At 44.7% G+C, this 7,209-nt stretch overlaps 1 pseudogene; it reads left to right on the forward strand.

The window, feature by feature from the left end:
* Positions 1-5,913: 5,913 nt before the first annotated feature.
* Positions 5,914-6,901, forward strand: LOC147898438 (protein PHOSPHATE-INDUCED 1-like; annotated as a pseudogene).
* The last annotated feature ends 308 nt before the right edge of the window (positions 6,902-7,209 follow it).

Genomic DNA, 7,209 nt, shown 5'->3' on the forward strand with positions numbered 1-7,209 from the left:
TCTCATCCAATCTCCCGCGGTGAGTGATTGTGGGAGGACTTCATTCCAAGGGGCAACATATCTAGGATGATCAGGTGGGAGAAATCGATGGTGATTCTCATAGATGACCTTATTCAATGCGTCTGCCCGTGAGGCAACTAGCGAAGGACCACAAACAGGACATGCATGGTAACCCGATGTAGTGAGACCTAAAACAATAGATGCAATTAAGAGTGGAAGGTGGGTTTAGGGTGCCACGTCCTTTGCCTATTCATAATTAAAAAATGCAATGCTTACCTGAACACTAGCCTGGGAAGTCATGCATCGTCCACATCAAGACTGCTTTTTGCAGTTGAAGTCTCGTGACGAGGGAGGCCTGCTCACATCATGCACCTCGATACCTCTCCAAAGTATCTCTAGCTCATCAATCAAAGGCTCCAAATAAACATCAGGGTTTTTGACTTTATGTTTCCCTGGAATTAGAAGGGACAGCATGACATGTCCTTTCTTAATAGCCATAGAGGGTGGAAGATTGTAATTCACCGATACCACTGGCCATACACTGTAAGACGTGCTTTTGAGACCAAATGGGTTCACACCGTCCATACCCAATCCAAGTCTCAAGCTCCTAGGTTCTTCCTTGAAGCTTGGCCATGTGTCTTCAATATGCTTCCACGCAGGAGAGTCCGCGGGAGTTATCCACTTGCCATCGGTTGATCGATGGGAGGAATGCCATGAAATGCTGCGGTAAAAAGATCATCCTGCTCCATGCTATTATCCCTCCCTTGATGGACATATAAATCCTGCACCATATCATCAAACACCTCCTCCTCCATGGCTTCATGAGGTAATGGTGGAGGGCTACTATCACCATCACTCCATGCATCCGTAATGGTCCCTCCTGAAGATCCCACCTCATATCGCCGACGCTTCGCCTCCTCACGACGGGCATAGGGTAACATGTGCGGGTGTGGCACTGCATCTTGTATCAAATTAAAACAGGATCATTATAACTCAAACATATGAACACCCATAGGTATCTTAATCAACCTTAACTTACAAACCCTTACCCTGTTTACGGTCACATCCCATTCTCCATACTTTGAGATATGATTGAGCGTAATCCTGCGTGCACGATACATGTTTCCTCGACATCGATCACACAGACATTTGATTTTTTGCTCCAACCACATTTCGCGATGGTGGATACGGAGGGATTCATCCTCACTGGAGCTGCTTGTTGAAGATGGAGACATCCTACAAACAAACAACCCACCAAATTTGGTCTTCTTCAAATGCTTAACTTAAAAACTCTGTGTTGCGTCTATCGCCGCGTCTATCATCGCGTCTAATGTCGCGTCTAATTGCGTGTCTAAACGCGCGTCTACTCTGTGTATTTAAACGCACCTGTAGACGCACTAATAGACGCGACTATAAACACATCTACTCTGTGTATTCAGACGCGACTATAGACGCGCTAATAGACACGACTATAGATGCGACTTTTAAACCTGCTTTTCGGTGCACCGCTCGCTTTGCTTTTCTTTTGACTACTTAAACTTCGCGAGCGGCTTTCTTCCTTCTTTATTAGCAGTTCTATAGATTCAAAGCTTAAGAGAGAGCCTCCCATACACAGTTCCAAGCTTTCACTCAAGACAAAGGGACCGTACCTACACTTGCTTCCAAGCCTAAAGAAGAGGAGGAGTATGAACAAGGAGAAGAAACAAGTTTGGAAAAGAAAGATCCTTCCATACCTTTTTCCAAGTAAGTCCTTTTGAAGTTGTTCTTGCTTGCTCTTTCCAGTTTTGTACTTTCTCGCATCCAAGAAACGCAGCATCTAGGTATGAGCGACACGTTCTTTTGTCGGGCGAAACGTCCTTTTCGACTTTTTAGTATTCTCGCCTGTCGGAGCGCGTGTATAGAGGCCTCTGAGGGCGCGTCTAAACGGGTGTCTACAGGCATGTCTATTTGTGTGTCTGGCTTGTTACAGACACACACAGACGCGTATGTAGACGCTCACATAGACGCTCTGTTAAACGGAGTTTTAAACGAATTGTTAGACGTGCTTTTAGACGCGCTATCAGACGGATGTTTAGATGGACTGTTAGACGCGCTTGTAAACGCACTGTTAGACGGATTGCTGGACGAACTGTTAGACGCGGTTTTACTTGAATTATTAAACGCGCTGTTAGATGCGTCTATAAACGCGCAGATCATACGGGTCTATAGACGCGCTCTGACAAAGCCTCTTTTTTTTTCCCCTTTCTTCTCAGCTCCCAAAGTAATAGATTTGTTTCCTTTTTTCCAGTTTAACATGTGGGGAGGAAGTGCTTCTAGCTCACCTGATCCGCGGGAATCGATATGGAAGGATTTATATAACATTTTAGGACACCCTCCTAGTCCTGCGTAGTTATACGGGTACATGACGGTTACCCTTAACACTCCCCAGGAGTCGGCACTACAGACTCCGAGCCACCCCACACCGGCTGAGATCACCCCAGTGGAGTCCGCACAGCCGTCTTATGCCCCGTCTTATGCCCCTTCCCCCGTACCGTCTTATGCCCCTTCCCCCATGCCATCTTATGTCCCTTCTGCCATCCCATCTTATGCCCCTTCCCCCATGCCGTCAGGAGGTCCTTCTGTCTCGGCGAGCTGTCGACGTACTCCCTAGCCGTCAAGACTCGGTTCTCTAGCTACGAGTGGTCAGCGTAGTCCCGTGCAGTCCCCAGCTACGAGTGGCCAGCGTACGAGCTCGACACGACAGGGTAGCAGGCGTAGTAGCAGGGAGAGCAGTGGCGGATGCATGGCACAGTGCTTTGGGCCATGTGGCGGTGCGGAGGAGGATGATTCGAATGATTTAGAAGTGCCTCTGGGTGATGGTACGATTTATTATGACATCACTCAGATAGGAGGCATCTTGATGGATGTGCGGGGGAAGGACATCATGGCCTTCATGCGCTCTATAATTGCTAACAATTACAAAGATTGTTTTATCCACTATAAAGACCACCCACTATAGACTCCTCTTATTTTTTGTACTTGAAGCCACATGACATGGCTTAGCTTCCTTATTTTTTGTACTTGAAGCCACATGACGTGGCTTAGCTTCGTGCTATATGTATATACAAGCACTTTTTTGAGCTTTCAATTTTATTGCGATTTGGAGTTGTAATATTTTATTTGGAATTGTAATTAAAATGCGGCTGGCTGTAAGAATTGAATTACAGAATGTGGATATGGGATTCTTGTAACTATATAGCATACACAACATATACACTATTCTGTAAAATTTTTATTAAAAAAAAAGGCGCGTCTATCAGTGCGTTTAAAAACGCGTTTATATTCGCGTCTGTCTCTTCGTTTTGCATCTATACACGCGTCTATAAAAGCGTTTATAAGCATGTCTATCTACGCATCTTTGTGCGTGTTTATACGCGCGTAAGTCTGATATATAGACGCGCAATGAGACGCGGGTCTCCAGACGCGCAAATAGACACGCCCGTAAGTTTTTTATTTTAATTCATGAAACACGTCTGTGCGCGCGTCTATGGGTGCTTTTTCTTGTTGTGATACTTTCTAGTCCCTTTAGTGTCTATACATCTCATGCTATCAATTAGATCATTGTTCACACACAATAGAGCCTTCACAGTGGGAATCAACTTGATTGTAGGAGAACCTTTACCTTAACTTCAACGACATCTACACCTAAATTACTAATACCAAATATATAATGTGCTAGATTACCACCATAACCCTTTATATAAATCCAATACTTGATTTACCATGGTTAATTAAAGAAAATTGGAGGCTTGTTTGAACAATCCTTCAATTCGTACTTTCAATCCATAATAGCTATTGATATTGGCTTCATGGAGGAAAGTACTATACTCGTAGTTGGAGTTTGTATGCCCTAACACTCAAAATAAGTGAAGTAATATTTGCAAGGTTTGAAATGGGTTTGAAACTTTTAACTTTCGTAAATTTATTGGATTTACATATTTTTTGTCAATCTTTGTAAGAAATATATTTTAAAATAGCATTTTACTTTGTTAATATGGTGGAGCGGTTTAGAATAAGCTACAATATGAACTTTGGACATTACATTATTTCAATTCCATATTCTTTAACAACCTCCATGCTTTGACGAAGGGATCCACAATAACTCAAAATAAATCAAACGATAAATGCAAATGACCCAATAGATGGATTTCACCACCTACCATATTGTAGGTCCAAATGCTGGTAGAATGATGGAGGTCTTAAATTAATAGGCTTTGAACACTAAAGAAGAGAATGCAAGATGATGGAAACATAATGTAGTATATCTCCTCTTAGAAGAACCAAAACATAAAGAGAGAGAAAATATGTAAAAATCTGTGCATGTGCAGTAGGGGACATGGCCTAGTTTGGAATCATCCTGCTAGGGGATGGTCTCCTAAAAGACATCACAAGAGCTTTGCGATGGCAAAGAACAAGTGCATGTCTAATTAAAATTGGAAAAAAAAAGTTAAGGAGGTGAGGAATCTTTTTGCAATCATTCATGCATGTTGAATCCTTTAAAGGGAAGAAATATCACACATGAAAATCTTATCCTAGCCATTCCTCACAAAACTCAAGTCTAATGATCTAATATCATAATAACATGACCACCTTAAGGTTCATGCTCAAGGACCACTTAGAAAATATAGTTTCCCTGGAGAGATCAAGGGTCTAGGTCATGATAAAGGGCATTGCTCCAAACATTATAGATGCTATAGACAACATCTATATACTTTTTAAACAAGAGAGGTGAAATATATTTGTAGTATTGGTTGAATGTTGCTTGAGCAACTAACACCAACAGCTCAGCAACATGGGATTGTTTAGCCAAAATAGTTAGCATGTGATTAAATGGGAAAATTACAATCGATATTACAATGGTCCTCGTGTTAACTAAATGGGTTCTAGATGGTAAAGAAGAGAACCTATAGTGCCAAAAGGTAAGGGAAATAATGGAATATTGAACGTATTTAAGAATTGAGGAGTTGTTTTAGGATGTTAATGTATAAAAAAGGTGTTAATTGCACATATAGCAGGGAACATGGCACGTTCTCGTGACCCAATGCTAGGGGTTGTTGCCCATGCCATGTTTTGTGACCCCAATGCTAGGGATTGGTCTCCCATAGTTATCACAAGGCCTATTTTATGAGCCTTGAGGGAATTGAGGGCACACGAGCAAAAAATAAAGGGGATTAAAGATTAAGGCATTGGATACATGTACGCAGGGCCTTTGGAATTGGTCAAGATTCAAGATGTTGTGAAGGTAATTATACTTTTCAAAAACATGTTTACATTGAGGCCAGCTCAATGTGAGTGGTGATGTGGCATTGTTTCAAGCCTCCCAACATACCTACTATTCTTTCGAGAAGATCTAAGATTATGGCACGATAGGAATAAGTTAATGTAGCGAGGTTCCAAAAAGACAACTCATCATGTAACACGCCATACAATGATGGGAAATTTGAAGGATTGAATACAATGGGAGACACCTCAAGGAGTATGTGTCTCCAAGTGTAGGGGTTGGTTTCCAAGACGGGTGATGTGGCATTGTTTCGAGCCTCCCAACATACCTACTATTCTTTTGAGAAGATCTAAGATTATGGCACGATAGGAATAAGTTAATGTAGAGAGGTTCCAAAAAGACAACTCATCATGTAACAATGATGGGAAATTTGAAGGATTGAATACAATGCGAGACACCTCAAGGAGTGTGTCTCCAAGTGTAGGTGAGGGGTTAAAATAAGGCTGGCTGGCTAACCGCGTTAGACAGGAAAAAGGCAATTTCTTGGAAATTTAGAATGCAGTGGTGTATATAACTGCCAATGCCCCAACTTTCCCTTCACCACCAAAGCTCACACCCCCCACCAAAGCTCACACCCCTAAATCCGTTGAGCTATGGCTGCTTGTCGACCCACCGTCTTTCTGCTTTTGCTCCTCCTCCACTTCCACTTCCACCTCCGCTCCTCCATAGCCAGACCCCTCCTCTCAGTCCCTCGCATGCTCTCCCTCGTCCCTTCCTCCCCCCACCATCCTCCCCTACCACCACGGCCCCCTCCTCACCCGCCGCATGCTCCACCTTCACCTCCTCTTCTATGGCTCCTTCTCCCCCTCCCAACAGTCCCTTGTCACCGATTTCCTCTCCTCCCTCCACCCTAAACCTCGTTCCCCCTCCCCCTCCGTCGCCAGCTGGTGGAACACCGCTCGCGCCTACAAGAACCTCTCTAATGCAGCCGTCGCAGCTCGCATCTCTCTCGGCCGTGTCTCCTTCGACTCCTCCTATAGCATGGGCAAGAATCTGAGTAAGATGGACCTCGCCAGCCTCCTGGAGCATTCGCTCGCTTCTGGAGTCCTGCCAGCACGCTCCAATGCCGTCTACCTGATTCTCACCGCCGACGATGTCCTCGTGGAGGATTTCTGTATGAATTCATGTGGTCTCCACAGCGCTATTACGTCTCCTGTCGGCTCTCATCAGTCCTTGCCCTACATCTGGGTGGGCAACTCAGCCACCCAGTGCCCAGGCTTTTGCGCTTGGCCCTACGCCGTCGCTCCCGAACTCAGCCCTCCCAGCGTCCCACCTCTTGTCTCACCCAACGGCGACGTGGGAATGGATGGCGTGGTCATTGTCATCGCCACACTTCTGGCTGGCACAGCCACCAATCCCTTCAGCACCGGCTACTTTCAAGGAGATCTCACTGATCCTCTAGAAGCTGTTACCGCCTGCGCAGGCATGTTTGGGAAGGGCTCCTACCCTGGGTATCCGGGGGAACTGCTGGTGGACAATGCTACATATGCCCGCTACAATGCCCACGGAATCAACAATCGCATGTTCTTGCTACCAGCGATGTGGAGTCGGTCTACGCTGGCATGCCAGACGTTGGTGTGATCTTGACCCCTCGCGGTTCACGCACGTTGAACCTTGCGTATGCCGCTGCATCGTTATATTCGATCTCTATGTTCACTTCAGCCTGCTACAGAGCACCAGTGCAAGCATGCACAGCGACAATGTAAATATGTAAAGAAATACTTTGGAACTCATGACGGAAGGCCAACCTGGGCGGGCAAAAGAAACTAAAAGGGCTCAGGAAGGAAGGGCCACGATGTTTTACTCGAACTCTGCGATCTGCTAATTGTTGCTAGGTTACGTTTAATGGACTACATCTTCTAAAAATTCATATATGTTTTATAAATAAA

Source organism: Dipteris shenzhenensis, chromosome 9, assembly GCF_047967505.1.
Source record: "Dipteris shenzhenensis isolate YYH24624 ecotype China chromosome 9, Dip_SZ_1.0, whole genome shotgun sequence".
Taxonomy (NCBI): domain Eukaryota; kingdom Viridiplantae; phylum Streptophyta; class Polypodiopsida; order Gleicheniales; family Dipteridaceae; genus Dipteris; species Dipteris shenzhenensis.